The sequence below is a fragment of the Zalophus californianus genome, chromosome 1, assembly GCF_009762305.2.
Source record: "Zalophus californianus isolate mZalCal1 chromosome 1, mZalCal1.pri.v2, whole genome shotgun sequence".
Lineage (NCBI taxonomy): Eukaryota > Metazoa > Chordata > Mammalia > Carnivora > Otariidae > Zalophus > Zalophus californianus.
In genome coordinates, this window is record NC_045595.1 from 144,777,087 (window position 1) to 144,801,927 (window position 24,841).

Genomic DNA, 24,841 nt, shown 5'->3' on the forward strand with positions numbered 1-24,841 from the left:
TGCTTGTTGAATAAATGGGGGGATGAACACATTTGTGGGGGGAAAGAATAAAAAATGTGGTTAGACTCGGGTCTAGTTCTCCAAGGGCCCGGAAGATGTCCCAGGGGAGCTCAGTATGAGTGTGTTTGGGGAGGTCTGAGGCTGAATATGCACCTGACATTCAGAAATAATTGTGTTCTTTGGAAGAAGGTGTCCCGCACGTTGTCGTAGAGGAGACCAGAGTGAGTATCGCAATCCCAGGGGCTGCTGCCCCAGCTACCCCTGTGCCCCCACCACTCGGCCCAGCCGTCTGCTCGGCTCATGAATCAGGCTGCCTCTTTGTCCCTCCCAGAGATGTTGGTTCTGTTTCAGAGGAACAAAGGGAACATTCTGGCTGTGAGACAATGACTTTCAGGGTTTTCCTGGTGCAGCTCTGGAGAGAAGACACTTATTTCTACCTGCTCTGTGGGGACCAGGAGAGGCAGGGGCATACCCATGGCCTTCAGTCGTGAGATTCAGATTCAGACAGCAGTGGCCAAGCCTCCTTGGGGTGGGTACTCTGAGGTTTCCAGGTGGGAAATTCCTACCGTTAGTGAAAACGGAGAGGGACGAGGAGGAGGGGGAAAGCGGCTTCTCTTAGGAACCTACCCGATGGTACTAGGACACCATTGTGGGCACTCTGCGTTAACTCTACTCCTTGCAGCAACCCATGAAGTAGGTATCATCTTTGAGCCAGCCTTCAACAACACCCACATATCTTCAGGCACCTCATTCTCTCCAGCCAGCCTCCTAAACTTACATCTCGTTCCTTCTCTCCCCAATGGCAATGCCCTAGCGCAGGCCACCATCTAATTTGCCATGAGAAGGCGCAAGTGTCACTAAGCTCACACCTTATGTCCAAACCATAGTGAGAGCTGTGTTCGGAGTTGGGTCTTGATTAAAGGGATATCTCTGTTGAGTCAGTAATTCTGAGACTCAAGGGGCCCATCTAAAGAAAGACTCCGGGGCCTGAAGGAGGTTCCCACCTCACAACCCTAAGTGATGAACACATACACTTTGCCTTTTTCTCTATAATTTAGCCTGAGATGATCTCCTGTCGTCATAGTAACTACTCCAGATTGAGAATTTCACTTCCTGGAGACTCACCCTAACACTCAAAAGAACCCCACTGATGGCCTAAAGATTTAGGCACCACCCTAACTCACCCCTCACCCCCTTTTCCCCCACTAACCAGGACCCGGGGCTGTGGAATTTTCCAGAGGCTGGTGCCTCTATTTGAGGGGAAGTGACTGGATTTCCTGGGACCCTCCAGCTTCAGGAGGATCATTTGAAAAGATGTCATGGCCTGCTTAGGGAATAATTACAATTTTTGGAGCAAGGATGTGCTTGGGTAAGGCTGGCTTCAACTGAGGTCCTGAGGGACGGGGTTTGAAACCGGGGAGAAGGAAAAGTAAAAAAAAAAAAAAACAAAAAAACAAAAAACAAAAAACAACCAAAAAACAAAAAACCAAACAATGGTACAAAGGAAGCACTGTCCCCATGAGCAGATGGAGTGGCGGGGTCAGCCCAGCCCAGGTCGCTGTACCAGGCCTCCCACGGCATCTGTTTGGGCTGGGAGGAAGCACATCTCTGGTCCAGGAGATAAACGGCTACATTAAGACATCCTGTGGAACAGAGGGATACACACAAGACTTTAGACTTGAAAACCAGATATGTGGAGGGTACTTTTCAGTTCTACGTTAGGAATCCTGCAGTGTAGACTGCCAAATAGAATAATTCAAGTGGCAAAATGAACATTCCAACTTGAAATATACAGCTTCACTGCCACCCATTCTGATTAACTAACCAGATAACCAGATCACTGCCAAATCTTCAGACTTCAGCAGGATCTATGGACCAAGTGTGGGTTTGAATATCAGGAGGCTGCCTTTGGTCCTGCAGCTGCTTCTCACGTATGTGGTCTTATGTGCACCTAAACAGTTTAAGGACCCTTCTTTCCCCCAGGGCCCTGGAGCTAAATGGGGTTAGGGATGAATCATGCTGCTGATGGTCACTAGGTGGACAGAAGAGGGAAGGGAAAATTCACGTGACTGAATATGGCCACTGCGTTATTAGACCCTACTCTTGGGCTTGAGGGAGTTTGTAGACTTCTTCCAATGATGCTATATACAACTAAGGTTTATTCTAGTTTGTCTTATTTCCATTTTGGTATCTTGACGGGCCATTGTTTTTTATACCCAGGGACTGAACCTGTAAGAATCTCCATAACAGCTCAGTTACAGAATCCTCTTTTTTTAAAGTTTTAATTTTAATTCTAATCAGTTACCATAGAGTGTTATGTTAGTTTCAGGTGTACTATGTAGTGATTCAACAGTTCCATACGTCACTCAGTGCTCATCACAAGTGTCCTCCTTAATCCCCATCACCTGTTTCACCCATCCCCCACCCCCTCCCCTCTGGTGACCCGAATCCGTTTGTTCTCTATAGTTAAGGGTCTGTTTCTTGGTTTTCCCCTCTCTCTTTTTCCCCTTTGCTGTTTGTTTCTTTTCTTTTTTCTTTTTTAAAATATTTTATTTATTAGAGAGAGAGCATGAGCCGGCGGAGGGGCAGAGGGAGAGGGAGAAGCAGACTCCCCACTGAGTGCGGAGCACGACGAGGGCTCGATCCCAAGACCCCAGATCATGACCTGAGCTGAAGTCAGATGTTTAACCAACTGAGCCACCCAGAAACCCCTCTTTTTTTTTTTTAAGATTTTTATTTATTTATTTGAGAAAGAGAGAGAGAGAGCACAAGTGGGAAGGGCAGAGGGCGAGGGAGAGAAACTCAAGCAGACTCCACACTGAGTGCAGAGCCCCACATGGGGCTCCATCTCATGACCCTGAGATCACGACCTGAGCCAAAACCAAGAGTCACTTAACCAACTGTGCCACTCAGGCACCCCTGTTTTGTTTCTTTTTTTTTTTTTTTAAAGATTTTATTTATTTATTTGAGAGAGAGAATGAGAGACAGAGAGCATGAGAGGGAGGAGGGTGAGAAGGAGAAGCAGACTCTCCGCTGAGCAGGGAGCCCGATGTGGGACTCGATCCCGGGACTCCAGGATCATGACCCGAGCCGAAGGCAGTCGCTCAACCAACTGAGCCACCCAGGCGCCCCCCTGTTTTGTTTCTTAAATTCCACATAGAAGTGAAGTCATAGTATTTGTCTTTCTCTGACTGACTTATTTGGCTTAGCATTATATTCTCTAGCTCCCTCCATGTCGTTGCAAATGGCAAGATTTCATTCTTTTTTACAGCTGGGTAATATTCCATCATATATATATATATATATATATATATATATATACACACACACCATATCTCCTTTATCCATTCATCAGTTGTTGGATACCTGGGCTGCTTCTGTATCTTGGCTAATAATGCTGCTATAAACATAGGGGTGCATGTATCCCTTTGAATTAGTGTTTTTGTATTCTTTGGGTAAATATCCAGTAGTGTGATTGTTGGATCGTAGGGTAGTTCTAGTTTTATTTTTTTTATTTTTATTTTTTTAAAGATTTATTTATTTATTTGAGAGAGCGAGAATGAGAGAGAGAGAGTACATGAGAGGGGGGAGGGTCAGAGGGAGAAGCAGACTCCCTGCTGAGCAGGGAGCTCGATGTGGGACTCGATCCCAGGACTCCAAGATCATGACCTGAGCCGAAGGCAGTCGCTTAACCAACTGAGCCACCCAGGGGCCCAGGGTAGTTCTAGTTTTAACTTCTTGAGGAACCTCCATACTGTTTTCCATAGGGACTGCACCAGTTTGCATTCCCACCAAAAGTGTAAGAGGTTCCTTTTACTCCACATCCTTGCCAACACCTGTTGTTTCTTGTGTAAAGAATCCTTTTCATGTTAGGGCTTCTGGAAAGAGCACAGGTCTGTGAATCAAGATAGGAGGGGTTCTAAGCCCAGCTTTGTCATGAACTTGCAGCTGACCTTGGCAAGGCACTTTTTATACCTAGATCAAGGTTTCATCCTCTTTCTTGCTACTTTAACATCCTATGACTGTGATTTGGTCATGGGAAGAAGACAGGACCCCCGGTAGGTTAGGGAAATCAGGAAGTGAAGTTAAGGAGGGTCATATTAGCTTGGGAACCATTAAAAATCCTTGGATCCCTACGTAACCTGCCTGCATCTCTAAATGTTTGAAGTCCACTGGCTGCTTCCTACCTCCTAAACCGTCAGCTCTCACCGGGGCCTGTGGGCCCCCTTGGAAGCGCCAAGAATCACTGGGTCCCCATTTCTTTTCTGTATGCAGTCACCATGGGGGATGAAAGCCAGAGAGACAGGCTAGGGGGTGAGGAAGGAGGGCATTTGGAGAGAACAGGATGATGCTTCTATTTTGAAATCGTTTGCTGCAGACCCTCCAGCCCCAACAACAGGATAGGACCAGAGTCATGGGTAAACAGCATCTGCTTTTCTTTTCAGATGAAATTGTTTATCTGAAAAGGAAATGCAAAACACTGGTTCTGTTTTTCTGCACTATGTTATTCTGATGGTATTCCAGTTGTGCAACCCAGAGTGTGATTATTAAACCTATCTTACGGGCACAAAGGAGCTCTGTAAGGAAGCCAAGAGGCACAGACTCCCCAAGGCAGGATTTGGAGATTTTACAAATTCCAGTTTTCCTGATGAACTGTAGTAACCCAACACAAGACAGAAGATGGAGTCAAACTCCAAGTGCATCTTGTCCTCATAGAGTTTGTTTTGACACTAGAAGAATTTCATCTCTGTGTCATTCTCATGGTCTTACCCCCATGAGCTTGTTCAGCACTCAATCTAGTGGACACCTGGTGAATATAAAGGTCTGTCTCTCCAGCACAAAATAACTGGTCAAGAATGGATGGGAACATTCCATGATTCCATAGGTTAGTTTATTCGCAGGATCCAAGTTGTCTGGTTGGTTCTTCTCCCAAATTGCAGAACTGATTATTTGAGAGGAAGGATTTATTAGAGACACATGATTAAGGGTGTGGCTGAGGGCTTGGGCCCTTGGATTCCCGGAGAAAGGCAGCTTTTTAATGGAAAGCCTCGGGGTGCCTGGGTGGCTCAGTTGGTTAAGCGACTGCCTTCGGCTCAGGTCATGATCCTGGAGTCCCGGGATCGAGTCCCGCATCGGGCTCCCTGCTCGGCGGGGAGTCTGCTTCTCCCTCTGACCCTCCCCCCTCTCATGTGCTCTCTCTCTCTCTAATTCTCTCTCTCAAATAAATAAATAAAATCTTTAAAAAAAAATAATGGTAAGCCTCTAGCAGTCAGACAGAACCAGCCTGGGAATTTTAGTGAGAGCGCTGAGCCAATCTAGAGAAGGTAGAGAGAAGTGCCTGGATGATTTTAGCCAGGCTTTTTATTGGGTGGTGGGGGGAAAGGTCATTCTCTCAACTACTGCAAACCAAACCTGGAATTCAGGCACATATGTACAAGGGTGCCATGATTTTCCCCTTACACAAGGGCTGGACCTTCCCTGCCCACATGCTTCTCAGGCAGCAAGGGTCCCTTTCCTGACCCTCCCTCTGTCTTTGCCCCTCGTGCCCTTCCCAAGGTGCTCATTTTATCCACTTTTGCCTGGAGACAAATGATGGAAGAGGGCAGTGAGCTTAGCCCCACACTAGCCTTCACCCCTCAGGAGGACCTTCAACCTTGTTCAACCGAACGAGCTGCACTCGGTGATAAAATCAGGAAGAAACCTGAGAAAAGAGGAGCAGAGAAAGACCAGCACTGTGACTTGGGGAACAGAAGTGCCTCTTATTGGTTCACCTCTAACAAGAATTAGGGCAGGAGGAAATGTATAAAACTTAGCTCTCCAAGGTCTAGAATGATCTTAATCTTCCATATCCACTTTACTGAGGCCACTTCTAGTACTTTGTTTAGGGAGATTTGGGTAAAGAAACTTTGATCTACTGTCATAGATTTTAACCAACCATGAAAATAGGGCCAAATTATAAAGCTTGGTCCTCAGATATGCCCCAAATATTCATTTCTGTTTTTATTCTTTTACTTTGTACTGCTTATTAGATCCAGGACACAGTGACAATTGCATTTTTCTTGCCCTCATATCTTGACATCTTTAATTCTTAGCCACGCAGATACCATACATACATAATAAATAGAAAGTTAACTACTTTTGTTTTAATTTCTTGTTGCATTTTTTGCACACAAATAGAGTGTATAAGGCATAAAAATCAAAGAAAATCCAATTCAAGTTGATAACCAACAACATTTGGCAGATGATAAACTTCCCCAAGGTGCTATGCCTAGAGGAAGTACAAGTACCATATTGTTGATATACAATAGGTATCTCACCCATGATATCGTATAACTTACAAGTAGCATCTACCTCAAGTTGCTCATGTTGAGTTGTAAGATGCTGCTACATATATATATATATGTGTAAATAGATGCAAATATATATATATATATAATTTTTTTTAAGTAGGCTCCATGCCCAGCATAGAGCCCAACGTGGGGCTTGAACTCATGACCCTGAGATCAAGACCTGAGCTGAGATCAAGAGTAAGATGCTTAGCCAACTGAGCCACCCAGGTGCCCCAAGATACTGTTAATATTTATTTTAAAAACATACAAAAAATAGTTCTCTTTTTCATTGCCCCACCCACCCTTAGAGTACTTTAAAGCACTTTTGTAACTATTTTTCGTGTGTGTGATTAGAGGAGTAATTCATGTTCAGTGCAAAACGTGGAAAACACACAAAGAAGAAAAGCATGTAGAGGAGCGAGTAATCCCAGCGGTCGGACAAAACCCTGGTTAACACTCAGTAGCTCTGACATACAGAGATAGAGTCACAGAGGTAGAGAGGCAGACATCTCTGAAAACAAAGCTGAGATCTCATAGAGGAGTAGGGAGACAAAAGCCGAGAGAGACGGTGGCATCAGAATTCATGCAAGGCCTTCTTGAGAGAAGTGGAATGTTTGAGCTAGCTAAACCCTCCCAGGAGGCTGGCCTTTCCGATTACCTCAGGGTGCAGCCCGGCTCTAACTGACGGCGCTGTTCGTGGGGTGTCTGCGCCTGTCCGTGGTGCACAGCCCAGCAAGGCCCCTGGAGGACTTACTCTGCTGTGTCGCACCCCACACGGACCTTGAGGAAGGCTGTGAAGAAAATGCTTCTAACTTTTCCTCTCTCTTCTCTTCCCCCTTAGCCAGGATTCTTGGCTTGCAGGAGCCAGGCTTCTTTGTAATTGACTTACTACTTATGATATTTGCCCTGCTGTCACGACAATGGTTTTATATTTTGTTCCCCTTGGATACGTTGTGAGAGAAGGAGATATGCTTTTCCCTCTGTTCCACTTTATGCTCCTTTATGCTAAATGTATAAAATGGCTCCTCATGCATTTCCCACACCCTGCAGCATAGAAAAATCTTCATTTGGTTGTGTCTTCACAACCACACAGGTTTCTTCGACTTTGGGCCAGATCGATTCACTATTCATCACACAAATTTTATTAAGCATGTACCCAGGCCAGGCGCCACTCCAGGTGTTGGGAATACAGCAATGAATGGAACACAAAAATCCCATCCCTCATGGGGGGGAGCTCTCGTTCTGGTGAGACCAGGTGGCCAAACGCCTCTTGCTGTCATGCAAGTTCATTCACTCGGGCAATACATAGTGGATGCTGACTTAGCGTTGTGTCCACTTGGCTGGGCTGAACCACATTTTCCTTTCCTGGTATGATTTTGGTTGGGGTAGAGCACAAGAGGGATTCTTACGTGAGATCTGGAGGGTGAAAATGAAGCAGCGGCCATTTTGTAGCTCACACACACTTTGTTGTTCATCTAGTGGCCTGCCTCATAGGCATGAAGCTGTGATGGGGCACGCAAGTGCCTACCCTCCGCTGGATCCTCCCTCGGCTTCTCTGTTTCCTGGGCCAGCTGTGGACAATTTCCTTCAGGATGACAGCCACCTTTATATCACTCAGCAGCCCTATCAGCTCCTTTGCACTCTGCTCTGTTCTCCAAAGATGGCGTTGCTTACCCTCTGCTCTGCTGCGCCCTGCCTTTCACTTTTAATTAGCTAAGGAAGCCATGCTATATCACTTATTGTAAACTCTCTCTCTTTCTTTCCTTCCTTCCTTCCTCCCTCCCTTCCTTCTTTCCTTTCTTCCTTCCTCCATCCAACAAATATTTTAATGAGATTCTCCCAAATGGCAGGTGCTCTGCTAGTTGCTGGTGCTACAGTGAAGAGCAGAACAGAGGTGGTCTCTGCTTATATAAAGCTTTACGGCCCAACAGGGGAGGATAGACCAAAAAAATCAAATAAATGAAACTGGGGGAAGAAAATGAGTGGGCTGCGTAAATAGAAAAAAATGGGCCAGGGTGGACAAGAGAGTAGGACCTATTCCAGACAAAATAGATGGGAAAGGCCTTTATATCTAAATGTATTTTTAAATATTAGAAAGTTGAAAGGATATGGACCTATTGAGAAAGCAGTTTTAGTTTTTGTTAGAAGTTTTCATGCATTTGAAAAATACTCCATAGAGGCTAAATTTCTTAAGAGGACATAGGAGTAGAGATGGAAAGCTAGCAGCCTGAGAGACCCCTGTTCAAGAGGAAAGAGACAATCATAAAAGATTCCGTGGGAGCATGGGAGATGTGGAGTTTTATCTTTTTCTTTCCTGTTGTTCTGATGTTGAAATGGGGGGGAGGCTAGTCTTTCATTCTAACAGGCACTATTGAGAATGATTTATTGAGATTGAGCCCGAGCTGTGCCATCAAAAACCTTACTTAAGATAGGAGTCAGGTGACGGGTTGGGATAAAGGACCCTGAGAACGTGCAGGACGTGCTTGGGACAAACCACTGGGGTGTGTGTGCGCGCACCCTTCTCCCTACAGAGAACACCCGCCAAGTGAAGTGCTGTGCGCCCAGCAGGAGGACCGATACTCCCGGATGGCTTTACGCAAAAGCTTTCCACCTGTTCAAAGTCAGCTTTTAAAGCTTGGGGCCTGAAGTGTGGACTCAGAACACAGAGGCCCCAGCAAGGAACTGGTGGGTCTTCTTTTAATGTTTCTCAGGATGGTTCCAGGTCTAGTTACTGGTTTGGGATCCAGAGGAACCATGTTCCTTCTGTTTGGAATTCTACAGATTAGATGAAGAGCTCCAGCTAAAACCTAGGAGACAAGCCAATGTGGTGAGGGGTAGAGTAAAGCCTCTTTCTTGTCAAATGAGGATATTGCTGTCAAAACAAGGATGAACACTGTGTTTTGGAAATTCCAAGTTCTTCTTACTGGATTGCTCTCAGGGCAATTTCAGTAAATAAAATTCCCATTGTTATTCATCGGCTTCTCCAGGTTTGCTTTAAACTGCTTTAGCTTGGTGCTGGCAGGCTGATAGGTTATAAAGGAAATGCAGGAAGAGAAATCCAAAGTAAAATTTTTATTTGAAAGTTAGTAACCTACCGTGGAATCTGACATTCTCTTCACGGTCAGAATGTCCAGAGATTCTGCATCTCATCTACCCCTCAGGAGACTAAGCACCAAACATTTTATAGATTCACAAAAGACAAAGGTTTTTACAAACATGGACCCATGCAAAAGCTCAGTTGTCACTGTTAAAAACAATAGAGTTCCTCAGGCTTATAGTCTGGCCCTAATTAACAAAGACATAAATATCATGGTCTCCAGTGTGACCTTGTCACAATTCACTCACCTTGACTACTAATGGACTTCATCTGACATAAAGCAAATTACCTGTCATGGAACAGGTGAACAAAATCATAAAAATTCAAGCAAAAGAGGGGGGGGATGATGTACACGTAAAGTTTAACCCAAGGTCACCCTGTCTAAAGCACCGAGCCAGAAAAAATGTCAGAATCTTTCTGCCCATGAGGCCCTACTGGGTGGAAAACACACTAAGCATCGTCAGTCAAGTCTGCCCAACAGTTGCCTTCCCACAGTGCCCACAGAGAAAGAACAGCCTGAGATCCTATCGCCCGCACGAGGAGCGCCGTGCCCTGGCTTCCAACTCGCCCTCAGAGGCCAAGGCCTGGAACAGCCTGGATTCACTATTCCACACTGTAGCAAGACCTCAAAGAAGTTCAGGTCAGAACTCAGTGTTTATTGCACAAAGCACTTTGTTATCAAAAGCCTTTGCCTGGAGCCTTGGAGAGGATTGCAAAGGAATGCTTTCTTCTCTCAGCTTTCTTAGGAAATTACCTCCAGACCTGCCAAAGTCACAAAGAACTGCAGGATTTCTTTGGTGCCTTCATACATGGAACTTTTGGACATCCCTCATGATTTTTTGCACTCCTATTTCCTGAGGAGAAAACAGGAAATCTGGGAGAGAGGAACTGCCTGCCTCTGGTCTCTTGGCAGCCCTGATAGAAAGACTCCAAGGGGCAGCTGCAGGAACAAGGCTCGGACTGTGAGCAGATCCATAACTTAGTGCTTACATCTTACTTCACGGTGGGTGGCCCCTCTGTCAGGTTCTTTGCCTTCATCCTTGTTTTGTTACCACATTTCCTTCTTTTCTGCCTTCCTTCCATTTATCCATCCATAAATCCATTCACCATCCATCTACTCATCCATCTATCCATCCATCCATCCATCCATCCATCCATCCATCCATCCATCCTTCTACCCATTCATCCAAAACTGATAACTTACATACCAGGCTCTGTGTTAGAAACTGATTCTACATATGACCTCGCTGATATGAGGAATTTTTAACCTCAGGAAACAAACTGAGGGTTGCTGGAGTGGTCGGGGGTGGGAGGGATGGGGTGACCAGGTGACAGACACTGGGGAGGGTATGTGCTATGGTGAGCGCTGTGAATTGTGCAAGACTGTTGAATCACAGATCGGTACTTCTGAAACAAATAATGCAATATATGTTAAGAAAAAAAAAAGAAGAAGAAGATAGCAGGAGGGGAAGAATGAAGGGGAGTAAGTCGGAGGGGGAGACGAACCATGAGAGACGACGGACTCTGAAAAACAAACTGAGGGTTCTAGAGGGGAGGGGGGTGGGGGGATGGGTTAGCCTGGGGATGGGTATTAAAGAGGGCACGTTCTGCATGGAGCACTGGGTGTTGTGCACAAACAATGAATCACGGAACACTACATCAGAAACTAACGATGTAATGTATGGTGATTAACATAGCAATAAAAAAAATAAAAAAATAAAAAGAAACTGATTCTAAAGATGAGCAAGAACAGTTCCTGCCCCCAACCTTGTGGGAGAGGCAGACACACACGTAAATAACTCTAACATGGTGCAGAGGTTGAGTTGTGCATAAAACCAAGGGACCGTGTTCAAAGGAGAAGCATGTCCTCCAGCTGTTACCTCCTGTGGTGGACTTTCTCTTAAAATGGTCCCTATGATCCCACCTCCTGGTGTTCACATCCTTGTGTGATCCCCTCCTGAGCATGGGTGGGACCTGTGACTTGCTTCTAATCAGTAGAAAATGGCAAAGGAGTTAGGATATGGGTGATTCCATGTATGTGATTACATTACTATGTTACATAAAATTGTAGCGTCCATCTTGCTAGAGTCTCTATCTATCTCCCTGGCTGTGGAGAGAGAGTTCCCCAAGTGGCCATGTTGGGGAACCACATATGGCAAGGAACTGCAGGTGGGCTCCAGGTGCTGAGGGTAGCCCCTAGCCAACAGCCAGCAGGAAACTGAAGCCCTCAGTCACACAGCCACAGGAACTGAACTCTGCTAACAATCAGGAAGCTTAGAAGCAGCCCTTTCCCCAGGAAAGCCACTTTGAGCCACTCAGATTGCAGCCTTGTGAGCCCCTAAAAAGAAGACCCAGTTAGGCTGTGCCTGGACGCCTGACCCACAGAAACTGTGAGATAAGACAGGTGTGTTGTTTCAAACCCCTAAATTGGTGATAATTTGTTATGCAACATTAGAGGACTATTACACCCCCTGAGGAGCAGCCATCAGAAACATAAAGTTCTGGGAAGGGGCCGTATGCCTCCAACCCCCAGGCTCATTCATTCAACAAATATTTATTGAGCACTTAAGGGCCACATGGCACTGTTCTAGATACATTAGTAAACAAAAGAAAATTCCTGCTCTCATGAAGCTTATATTCTTAGTCAAGGAATACAGATATGAAATTAATAAGTTAATTATATAGTATGTTCCTCAATAATGAGTACTACAGAAAAAGATAGATGGGGGGCTGTGAATGTCAGGAAGGTGGGTTGAAACGTTTCAGGGTAGACCCCACTGATCAAGTAACACTCGAGTAAATGTTGGAAGAGGTGAGGAAATACTGCACAAGAAACTCTGGGCATCCTCCCTATGGACAGCTTCAAGCATGGAATCTAAGTCTGACCCTGCTCTGGGAGATGATGGGGGGGGTCATAGCTGCTCTTTTCAACCTCATTCCCCACTTCTACCCCTCCACTGTTTGAGTCTGCCCACTTCATCACCTCCCGACTGTCTACTGTTCCCCAAACCCACTTCCCAAGAATCCTCACTTCTCATTCTGTTCACCTGACAAAATGCTTCTTCTTGGTTCATCTCAATGGTCACCCCCCCCCAGACTCCCCCCACCCCGCAGAATGTCAGCTTCTCTTCTGCCTTCCCTCTGGCTTTATGATTTTATGACGAGCCTTCCACTTTCCACAGGTATTACAGCTTTGTGGCCTCTGTCTCTTACAGATTGTGGGCTTATAGGACACAGGGACCTTCACCTATTATACTGAATTTCCAGACTGGCATGTTCTAGATGGTATCTGTTGAAAAAAGATTTAGTTAGGTGTCACTCCTCTGTGTGTTGTTTTTTCCTCTCTCTTTCCATCTATCCCTTACCTGACTCCCTCACTATCTGTTTTTCTCTGCACATCTCTCTTTGCCTCTCTAGGTGCTTTTTTCTGTTTCTTAGTCTGTTTCTCATACACACAGACACATGTGCACAGAAACTTGCACAATCATATATAGCAGTTTCTTTTGAGCATCCTGTCTTCCGTGACAAGAGCGGGGACAGGTGCAAGGAAATGAGGGAGGGGGTGGGGTGGGCTTGGGGTAGGGGAGGAACCTTTACTTTAAAGGACAAATCTAAAGTATACAGCTGGCTCTTCTTAAATATTAGATTAAAATAACCACATTATTACCACACATCCATCAATGGAGGACACTTCTCCCTCTACTGTCACGTAGCCCAGGGTTTCTCAGTGGGGTCATTACTGGTATTTTGGATCCGATAACTCTATTGTGGGAGAATGTCCTGTGTATTGCAGGGGGTTTAGCAGCATCTCTGTCCTCTAACCACCAACAGTAGCCCCCTATCGTGACAATCAAAAGATCTCTAGACATTGCCAAATGTCCCTCAGAGGCAAAATCTCCACGGCCTTCACTGAGAACTGCTAATATAACCCTTTTCTCCCAGGGTCTGAAGGTACTCACCTGCAATTTTTCAGGCAGCCTCCTAAGCACATAATTTCTACAGGGTGGAACAAAGAATACAGTGTCTGGGTTTAAGACAACTTCAGCCTGTTCTCATCCTTCCCTAAGTCTTTGGTCAGCCCTATTGGATCCAACGCGGGTCTTGCAGGGTCTCTGGTAGCTTGCGGGGCACCTTTGTGCTACCTCTTCTAGGAAGTCCTAGCTCTAAGTTAGGACGCACAGCTTGGATTTTGGACCTCATTCACCAGCTCTACTGGGCCTTCATGTGCAATGTGCAAACAGCACAACTGTACACTGTGGTCCCAGACACAACCCTCCCTTCTGCTACCAGCCAATGGGGCAGCTGCCAGTGAGTTGTTCTTCTAAAACCATGACAACCCTATTCTCCTCTAACATATCCATAGCTGAGGTGACGAGCATCAGCGGGGGTGAGGTGTGGAGAGGAACATGTTTTGCTTCTTGAAGCATCAGACTGTCCCTTGCTAAATGTCATTCATCTAGTAGCAAAATCTGGTCACCTGTGCAGATCAGGCCAGACTAGAAGGAGACTCTAGCGTGAAGATCCAGCTAGAACTCAGAACACCCCCAGGATGGAAATGTAGTTGACCCAGAGAAACAGATGACCCACACTTGCAAAAACAGGTCCTGACACTTGTGCTACCAGAGTCCAGGGACTCACAAAGGGAAATCTGACTACACACCTGGCCTTAGAAGACTCCACCCCTAGGGGATTCACAGAGCTCGGTCCTGATCCTGCCAAACTGGGGCAGTCAGCCTGTAGTGCTGGGAACACAGGCATCTTAGTATGAAACCCAAAATGTTCTTTAGAAATGGTAACGTAGTTAGAGGAAGTTTCTATCATTTTGTATTTGGTTTGTTACTCAGAGAGTATTTGTTTCGAGCCAGCTTCTTCTATGGCATAGGCCAGACCCTGCTCACAGAATGGCTCACATGTTCAAGACTCCGCTGGGGGCTCTAAAACAGAAAATTCATGCAGCCGCATCCATCTTTCCCCGAGAGGGGAAGACAGAATGATGACTTTAAAGCATTACTAGTAAGCAGCAAGCACCAGGAGAAAGGAATGGTTTCCCTTCTTGAGTCCAGAGCCCCAAATGTGGTGATTAAAAAAGTCTTGCTGTTGAATCACTTATTACAATTAAACATAAAACACGATGGTAGCAAAAGTCTTGCTGATGGAAGCTTTGGTCTGAAATGCAAGCACCTGCATGTTTATAATACCACTCACTGTGTAAGCCAATGACTGGAGGAAATAATTAGTTAGCCTCTGATTACATCTGATTGTCAACTGTGATGACAATAAACAAGGCGGAAAGACCACATGATACTTGTGGGAAGCTCTGAAAAGGGCTTGGGAAACATTTTCAATTGAGGATACACCAGAAGGGGGGAAAAAATCAGCGAAGGGTCCCATAGATAAAAGGCACACTTATTTAAATCAGTCATCAAAGCAATACAAATTAAAATAACAAAGAGGTATCTCTTTATACCTATTAGATCGGCAGATGTTACAAAGCTGACTAATGGCCAAGTGTGGTGGGGGCTATGGGTTATAGGAAACCTCTTGAACTGTTGGGGGCTGGGGGGTCCTGGGGTAGCCATTCTAGAGAGGAGCAAGATTGAGTACCTACCTATGAGGATTAAATGAAATAATATATGTACAACATTTAGCACAGCACCTGGCATGTAGCAAGTGATTAATGGAGATTAATACTTTTATTATCAGTATTCTATTAATACTTCCATTATTATTATTCTCAGAAATGGCTGGTCCAGATTGTTCCCTTTGATGGTATAAGGGAAGGTTGGGGGGAGACGACCCTAGTAGGAGGGTGGGTCTTTTTGTCCCCCCCCCAGGCGAATGCCTCCAATCTAGTGGCACATCTGTCACTGCCCTCAAAGGCTTTTTCCATTCCCTCAGTAGAGTGGCCTGATCAATCTGAGAACTAAGGAAGAACAGAGAGACATGCAGGGGAGCCCCTTGCCTCTGAAATGGGGACTCTGATACTGGCAGGTGGGATGACACTCGTGTCCTTCCTACTGGTGGGGAAGAGAAACTCACTGCCAGTGACAATATTCTCTTTGAAAGGTACATGGCAAGGGGCGCCTGGGTGGCTCAGTCTGTTAAGTGTCTGCTTTCAGCTCAGGCCATGATCCCAGGGCCCTGAGATTGAGCCCCGCTTGGGGCTCCCTGCTCAGTGGGGAGCCTGCTTCTCCCTCTGCTGTTCCCCCTGCTTGCGTTCCCTCTCTCTCGCATTCAAATAAATAAATAAAAAATTTTTTTTAAATGTACATGGCAAAAGATAAAGATTTCTGAGAAGGGGAAAAATGATTAAGTTAGTACTTGCCACAAGCCACCCACAGAGAGACTCAGATCCTCTTTCGAGCACGAAAGGGGTAGAATCAGGAGAGAGATGTACATTTTTCTCCCAGCAATTGCACCAAGTCTAAGAAGTATCCTTTACAGGCTTAATTGCCATATAACCTTCAACTTGATAAATATGTTTTAAAAATAATAACTGTGGCCGGACTGAGAGTTTTGAAAAGTAGCACCAAACAGGCTGTAACTCTGTCAAATGGTTCAAGGAGACTGAAGTTGGCCTGAGAAAAGGATCCTGTTCTCGGGGAAGACAGTTGTAAGGAAACAGCGCTTGGTTATACAGCGTTTGGTTATCATGCTGATACAATGTATGCGGTCACTTATCTGAGTTAACCACTTAACCATCAATATTCCTCTCATCTTAACAGATCTTAACAGAAAAAAAAAATGAAAAATTCAATCAACTTTAACGGAAAGCAGAAGAAAGGAAGAAAAAAATTCACCCTAGATTCTGTCCCTTCCAAATTCAACTCCTTTTCTGGGTTTCCCAAATATAATCTTACTCAGTTCAGCTTATAGCATATAGATATATTTTTAACTTTTCCTTACTTAGCACTGATTAACGTTCTCTATTGGGAGGTGTTATACTGAATAATGTTTAAATTTAGTAATGTAAAAGTAGAAATACTTCAGGAATTAAAGCACAGACAGCAATTTCTTTCCAAGTCCTTTTGCCCTTGCCCATAGGAAGCTGGGGTCGCAAAGGTCAACTCTTTAACACCTTTTTTCCAGGTGTAGTCCAGGGATAGGGGCCGTTGGAGGGTTATGCTGATTCTGCTGTAGAGCTGAGTTTGAGCGGTGAAGGCTGCTGAGGCCTTGGGAACTGCTGAGCGGGTGTGATGAACAGATGAATGAGTGAGTGCTAAAGGGGACTGAGGAAGTAGGTTTGCGGGCATTGGGGCGGGGGGGGGGGGGGTGTGGAGGAGAGAGACAGGAAAAGACAAATAGCAGTGTGGTCAGGCCCAGCCTGGTCTGGCTTCAGAGTCTGAACCTCCGATGTGCTGGCAACTGGGAGGGAACCCCAAGCACACTGGCACCTCGACAGTGTCGCCCCTTTGGGAGTACAGGGAGGACGCTGGCTGATGGGGCTTCGCACGGTTTTGCTGGCAGGCGCGTGAATAGTGGCTGCAGAAAGGTCTGTGAGGGAGAGGACGCTGAGCATGTCTAAGCTAGCTGGGGGCCTCCCAGAAATAAGTGGGGTGGTGGAGGGAGACGCCAGGTGTGGTGGGCTGAGGTCCTGAATCAGGTGGCTATGGGGTGACGGAAAATTAAAATGTGACTTTTATGATAACCTTCTTTGTGGCCACAGGCTGGGGTTTGGGGACACCTTGGCAATAGAGGGAATCTCCCTTTTTATCCACTAGCAAGAAAAAGATATAAAAACCTCAGGAATATTTGTCTCACTCCCTCATGTTTTAAAGAAGATCTTCAAGGTCAAGAGGAGTAGATATAGGAGCCTGTTCTCAGGGCTTACCTTCCTTCCTTCCTTCCTTCCTTTCTGGTACAAACTGGCTTCTCAAGGGTAGTGAAATACATTGAGGAAGGCACTCTCTGGGGAAAAAATTGTTGGTTCTTGAGAGAGAAACAGAGAAGAAATATGATCACGACATACGCTCTTGGTAGACACGGGGCACTGCTTGTGCAAAGTCCTTTCTTTGGGCGTTAATTAATAAAAAAAATACAGTTGCCTTTAAATGGTTATTGTGTTTCAAAATGTAGACTTGTTATATCTGAGGGTCCTCCCTATGTTCCAGAAAAACAATTTCTCCCAAGAGAAGTAGCTGAGGCTTAATTCAAGTCAGCGGTGAGGTTAAGAAGTTGGTTGGATTGGCTGAGTAGTCATGGAACCCCCCGTTGTAAGCCTAGCATCTGGTTTTGTGGGGGGAAATAGGTCTAGATGAATCGCCAGGGTCCCTGTCCTCAAGAAGCTCATACTCGAGCTGCAGAGAGAGCTAGTGCTCAGCTGGGTGAGTAAATTCAACATTTACATTAGACACTTTGGTTCTGCCGTTACCTGGGTCTGCACTGTATGCAACAGCATAAGCCTGGCTGGTAGTCCCTGAGGATGCCTGGTTTGGACAGCTGCTGAAGAAGGACCTCCAGTCATTTCCACAGTTGGTCAACAGAGGGTACTATTCCTTCCAATGGGAGGAGGAGGGCTGACAGCATATTATATTTTGTGGGCCTGCCAGGCTACCTTGGGCTTTATGTGGAAACATCTCCTACCTGTTCTCCAACTGAAGACACAAATAGCTGCACTTCCCTTGGGGCACATGGAGCACTACCAGTATGTAACCAGCTCTGGCTGTGATCTGCCATTTTGTCTGGATGAAGAAAAGCTTGGAGGGTGGGTGTGGGTTGAACAGTTCAAGATGGCGATGTAGGGAAATCCTGAATTCACCTCCTCCCGTGGACACAGTGAATTTACAGCTACATATGGAACAATTTCGTCTTAAAGAAAAACCTAAAAGCTGGCTGAGTCGTCACTATACGTCAGCAAATGAGGCTTGGCAGATTACCAGCCCCAGGGCAGTACACACTGAAGTAGGTAGGAAGGCTGGAACACAGTCTCACCATAAACCCCACCACTGACACCTAACTCACAGTTGGGAGGGAACTCAAAACCCAGAGCTTCTCCATGAGGAGCAAAGGGATTGAACCCCATACCAGGTACCCTAAATTTTAAGATCTGCACCTGAGAGATGGCATCTAATTTTGAAAAGCAGCTGGGCTCAGGTCCTGACACCCACAAGACTATATCCCTCTGAGAAGTGGGTCCCGAAGGGCTCGCACACTCGGACTCACCCACCCCAGGCCCAGCTCAGAGGCAGTAGATCAATGGTGCCCAGACTTAAGGTAAAGATGCTTACCTGCTTCTCTTAAAGAATCGGCCTGAGAGGCAAGCATCTCCGAGCCGGCTTGGACACTCTCCAGGGCCAGGGAGGGCTGGGCGCCGTCTTTGTGTTCTTCCTCCACCATACACCAAAGCACCAATATCTCCTGGAAGGGACATTTTTTTTTTTTTTTACATGTGCCGGGTGTCCCGATTTTTACAGCTGCTGCCCAGGGGATGCCTCTTGATTGTCTGGTCCTCTAAGCTAAGGGGACTTACGTTCCTGGTCTCATGCGACTATAACATTCAGAGTCACCCAAAAGGGAGCTCATACCCTTGTCTTATGCTCTGATTTTTGTAGTTGCTGGCAGGAGACACCTCTGCATGGCCTGGGTCTGATGGTCAGTGGGGCTTAGTTAACGGGGGCTACACGACTCTATATATTTACATAGTTTTAAAAGCTGGTTTTTATATTTCCTTGGCTTTTAGGTTTGCTTCCCCCATTTTTATGGATTCTGCCCAGGGGATGGCCCTTGATTTCCTGGCTCTGGTGGCCAGGGGACTTACATTCCTGGGTTGCATAGGACTGTAACAATCAGAGAGACAGTGGGTAGGCTATCATCCCCAGGACACTGCACACACCCAGTCTTTCTGTGAAAGAGCCCCTTTGCCTGACCTGGAGCTTTGGCCTGAGGGATAGGCTTCAGGTGTGATACATATTTAGTGGCCTACAGAGCTGCTCTCAAGGAATACGGGCCGTAGATGCCAGCTTGGTACTCTCCCTCGGCCTTGCGCCAGCTCGCTGCTATCTCCCAGACAGGAGCTTAAACACTTGCCTGGAGCCCTGATCTTTGTGACTGCCTTCCGGTGGATGCTTCCAGATTACCTGGCTCTGGTGGTAGCAGGGCTTCTGCTTGCGGTCCCCCAGGACTCTGTATATTTGCACACTTTTAAGAGCTGCTGCCTGAGGGTCTAGTTTCAATCAGCTTGAAGCTAGGTGCTGAGATCCTCCCCTTTGGGACACTGACCGGTCTTGGCAGATACTTAACTACTGGGAGCTATTTAAAAACATAATAGGGTGCTGAGATGAGCACACAGGTTTGAGAGACAACCAAGAGCTAGGGCAGGTTTAAGCTACAATATTCATCTCCTACATGAACTGGTTTACATAAATTGGTCTGAACTGACTGATTACCAGCAATGAAATTGAATCAGTGATAAAAAAAAAAAAAATCTCCCAACAAACAAAAGTCCAGGACCAGATAGCTTCACTGGTGAATTCTACCAAACATTCAAAGAATTAATACTAATCCTTCTCAAATTCTTCTAGAAAATGTAAGAGGAGGGAACTCTTCCAAACTCATCTTATGAGGCCAACATTACCCTAATTACAAACCAGACAAGGATGCCAATATCCCTGATGAACATTTATGCAAAAATCCTCAAAATATTAGCAATCCAAATTCAACAATATATTAAAAGGATCATATAGCATGATCAAGTGGGATTTATTCCAGGAATGTAAGGCAGGTTCAAATCAAATCAATCAATGTGATACACCACATTAACAAAATGAAGGATAAAAATCATATGATTATCTCAGTAGATGCAGAAAAAGCATTTGACAAAATTCATCCCTTTATCATAAAAATTCTCGACAAAATGGGTATAGAGGGAGTCTATATCTCAAAATAATAAAGGCCATATAAGACAAGCCCACAGCTAACATCATCCTCAACAGTGAAAAACTAAAAGCTTTTGCTCTAAGATCAGGAACAAGACAAGGATGCCACTTTTATTCAACATAGTACTGAAAGCCCTACCAGAAAAATAAATGAAAGGTATCTAAACTGGAAAGGAAGAAATTAAATTCTCACTATTTGCCGATGACATGATGTTATGTATAGAAGACCCTAAAGATTTGACCAAAAAAAACTTAGAATAAATTAATTCAGTAATGTTGCAGGATATAAAATCAATATGTAAAAATCTATTGCATTTCTATATATTAACAATGAACTATCAGAAAGAAAACAACTCCATTTACAATTGCATCAAAAAGAGTAAAGTACCTAAGAATAAATTTAACCAAAGAGGTGAAAGACCCATACTCTGAAAACTGTAAGACATAAGGAAAGAAATTAAAGAAGACACAAATAAATGGGAAGATATTCCATGCTCATGGATTGAAAGAATTAATATTGATAAAATGTCCATACTACCCAAAGCAATCTACAGATTTAGTGCAATCCCTATTGAATTCCAATAGCATTTTGTCACAGAAATAGAACAAACAATCCTAAAATTTGTATAGAACCACAAAGACCCTGAACAGCCAGAGCAATCTTGAGAAAGAAGAGCAAAGCTGGAAACATCACAACTCCCTGATTTCAAGCTCTTTGTTACAAAGTTACTATAACACAGCATGACACTGGCATAAAAACAGCACATAAAACAGTGTAACAGAGTAGAGAGCCCAGAAATAAACCCATGTATATATACAGTCAATTAATTATGAGGAGCTAAGAATATACAGTTTGGAAAGGACAGTCTCTTCAATAAATTATGTTGGGAAAACTGGACTGCTACATGCCAAAGAATGAAACCGGTCCACTATACACAAAAATTAACTTAAAAAGAATGAAAGACTTGAACATAAGACCCCAACCCATAAAACTCCTAGTAGAAAACACAGGCAGTAAGCTCTTTGACATAGAGTTGGTGATGATTTTTTAAAAATCTGACGCCAAAAACACCAAAAGCAAAAATAAAACAATGGGACTATATCAAACTAAGAGCTTCTGCACAGCAAAGGAAACCATTAACAAAATGAAAAGGCAACTTACTGAGTGGGAGAAAATATGGCAAATCATATATCCAATAAAGGGTTAATGTCCAAAATACATAAAGAACTCATACAACTCAATAGTAAACAAACAAACAAACAAACAAAAAGCGCAATTGATTAAAAACTGGGCAGAGGATCTGAAGAGACATCCCCCTCCCAAGTTAGAGTATTTTAGTTATTAGCAGTTACCAAATAAGCTGAAGGTAAATTTCTTCCAAGGAGCTGCTCATAATTTGCTTTGTTGAGGGCGCCTGGGTGGTTCAGTCACTTAAGCGTCTGCCTTCAGCTCAGGTCATGATCCCGGGGTCCTGGGATTGAGTCCTGCATCGGGCTCCTTGCTCGGTGGGGAGTCTCCTTCTCCCTCTCCCTTTGCCACTCCCCCTGCTCGTGCTCTCTCTCTCTCTCTCTCTCTCTAATAAATAAATAAATAATCTTTAAAAAATCTGCTTTGTTGAGAGGAGGCGAGGAGCTGTTTCACTGTTCCTCTCTAAGATATTGCAAGTGTTTTTATCCTTGAAAGGGGTTTCTGAGGTTGCTATCCCTATCGGCAAGGGGTCGCTCCTGGGGTGCTCCTCCCAGGAGGACACCCGTGAAACCTTTACTCTCTCAGTGGAGGCTCCATTCTCAAATGCTGTACACTCTTCCTTGCCTGGATGAGGCTGGTGGTGCTTGCTGTTTTGCTCCACATCTTCAGTTATTATTTTTACCTGAAACGAGTAAGGCTTCCTGTGGCCCACTGTTTTCAGGTTGTAAGTGGTGGAATGAATCTGGAGCTTTCCACCGCTCTCCAGACCCCAGGCCAGAGGGGCTGACCTCCTGAGTCTGGGTGCAGCCAGGGCTTCGTGATTGTCAAAATCACTCCGCAGCTGGTTCTAATGTCTGAAGAGACATTTTTCAAAGAAGACATCCAGATGGCCAACAGACGCATGAAAAGATGCTCAAGATCACGAATCATCAGGGAAATCAAATCAAAACCACAGTGAGATATCACCTCACTCCTGTCAGAATGGCTGCTATCAAAAAGACAAGAGATAACACGTGTTGGTGAGGATGTGGAGAAAAGGGAACCCTCGTGCACTGCTGGTGGGAATGCAAGCTGGGGCAGCCACTCTGGAAAACAGTATGGAAGTTCCTCAAAAAGTTACAAATAGAACTACCACATGATCCAGCAATTCCATTTCTGGGTATTTATCCAAAGAAAACAAAAACACGAAACTCTGGAAAATATATGTACCCCATGTCCTTTGTAGTGTTACTTAACAATAACCAAGGTATGGAAACAACCTAAGTTTCCACTGATGAATACATGGATAAAGAAATTGTGGTATATGTATATTCAATGGACTATTATTCAGCCATAAAAAAGAGTGAAATCTTGCCACTTGAGACAACATGGATGGGGCTCAAGAGCATTATGCTAAGTGAAATAACTCAGAGAAAGACAAATAGTGTATGATCTGTCTTATATGTGGAATCTAAAAAAATAAATCCAGCTCACAGATACAGAGAACAACAGTTCGGTGGTTGTCAGAGGTGGGGCTAGAGGGGTGGGAAAATGGGTGAAGGGGAGCCACAAAGAAAAAAAGTTAAAAAAATAATAAAAATAGAAAATAGAAGGTATAATTGAATCACATTCTTTGAATCTATGGTTACATATAGATGTAAATATTTGAAAAATGTCCTATACAGATAACAACCCAGGCTCATATCTGGGTGTTACATATGGAATTAATTAAACTAAATTTAGGTTACTTTTTAAATTAAAAAATAGACATTCCATTATGGAAAACATTTACTATTATTGACACACAGATGTGTATCCATCACAGATATCCATTATTAAGCAATATCCATGATGGATACACATTTTTTCTGAAGGTGGTGATATGCATCTTGGCTTTGGGGATACATTTTTAATATGCTTTAAAAAAAATACAAGAATCAGCTAGAATACTATTGTCCTTGTTTTAAGTAAAGAAAAGTTCATTATTCCTTCAGGATGTATACTTTGACCATGAAATTGAAGTCTAAAATCAAGTCAAAGGGCAATGTTGAGTTAGAAAAAAAAATCCTGAAAATAAAACAATCCATGTGTTGAAAGAAAGAAAGAGAGAAAGAACTTGGGTTGATAGAGGCAAGTGGTTGGTCTGTTTACCCTCTGAAGACCAAGCCAGGGGGCTCATGGGTGTTGGCTGGTTTGGCTCTGCCCCAGTGACTCAGGGACTACTTGTGGGGCTTAGCGGGAATGCTTGCTTCTGGTTTTTTTTTTTTTTTGTTCTGAGTCCTTGCCTGGTTTGAAACTTTTCAGCCCCGGCAGTTTTCTCCTCAGCACTGTGTCTTTTGCTGAGGCCGGTAAGTAGCTCTCCTGTGAGAAGAGGCGGCCAGGCCTTGGGAATGAGCCAGCCTGGGGTCTAGCTCCATCTGTTCGGTAACTTCAGCAAGGTATGTCATCTCCTGAAACCTCAGTGTCTCCATCTGTATACAGAGTAAGCCCTCTGGCTCGCAGCTGAAAATGGGTTGTGACCAGAAAACTAAGGATTGTCGAATGGCCGTTTGGAAGGAACCGCTATCACACAGAAAACCCGGCCTCCGGGAAAAACCCTTGGAAAAGGAGAGCGCAAGGAGAGGGAATCACAGGCAAGCCAGGCTAGGGGCCTTCCTGTGAGCCCTGGCCCAGCACGGCTCGTACAGGATGCCTGAGCCTCCCTTTCACGGTGTCCGGACCCGCAGAGAATTAACAGGCCCACTGCAACCGGGCGTGGACACCTCCGCGTGCCTAGCACCCTACAGTTTGCACACATTAGGCGGTGTGCTCTTCAGGCTGCACCCGCCTTTGTTGCTCCCGGAAGTTTCATCTCTTGCAGAAAGTCTTTCTCCCTGGATCTGATGAGTCCCAGCCCTGCCCCTGGGCAGTCCCTCGGATCCCCACAGAGCACAGCATTCTCTCCACAAGGGAACGGACTGGACGAGGGGAAAGGCTGAAGATGGGCCGTTCCCCTCACCCACCCGCATCTCACCCCTGCCTCCAGCACAGTGCTGCCTCTCCTCAGCAACCCTGCGCCAACCCCAGAGCTTGCTGCATCTCCAAGGAGGGCCTTTCCACCTGGGGCGAGGGCCAGCCACCGGCAGCACCTCCCACCAGGGCTAGTTGGCCCGCCTCCCAGAGCAGTTTAAGCCGGAGCCGGAGCTAGGCCTTGCCCGGCGCCTTGTCTGATGTTGGAGAAGAGTGACCTCTAGTGGTAGTTCTTGGAAGAGACGCCGCGGCTTCCCCCAGCCTGGGTGAGCCCCCCATCTGTCGGGGGAGTCAGGGGGCGGAGCTTGAGTGGGTGCAGTTGAGAGAGAGAGAGAGAGGCGGGGAGGGCGGGCACTGTGGACTC

At 45.2% G+C, this 24,841-nt stretch overlaps 1 long non-coding RNA gene and 1 pseudogene across 1 annotated transcript; both read right to left on the reverse strand.

Annotated features, from left to right (window-relative positions):
- Positions 1-1,539: 1,539 nt before the first annotated feature.
- On the reverse strand, positions 1,540-18,753 carry LOC113916342. The gene is made up of 3 exons (XR_003517913.1): positions 18,654-18,753; positions 17,258-17,355; positions 1,540-1,643 (listed from the first exon to the last, which is right to left on the reverse strand). It is a non-coding gene; the product is annotated as an uncharacterized LOC113916342 (long non-coding RNA).
- Positions 18,754-21,898: 3,145 nt separating this feature from the next.
- LOC113915923 lies at positions 21,899-22,152 on the reverse strand (annotated as a pseudogene).
- Between the last annotated feature and the right edge of the window lie 2,689 nt (positions 22,153-24,841).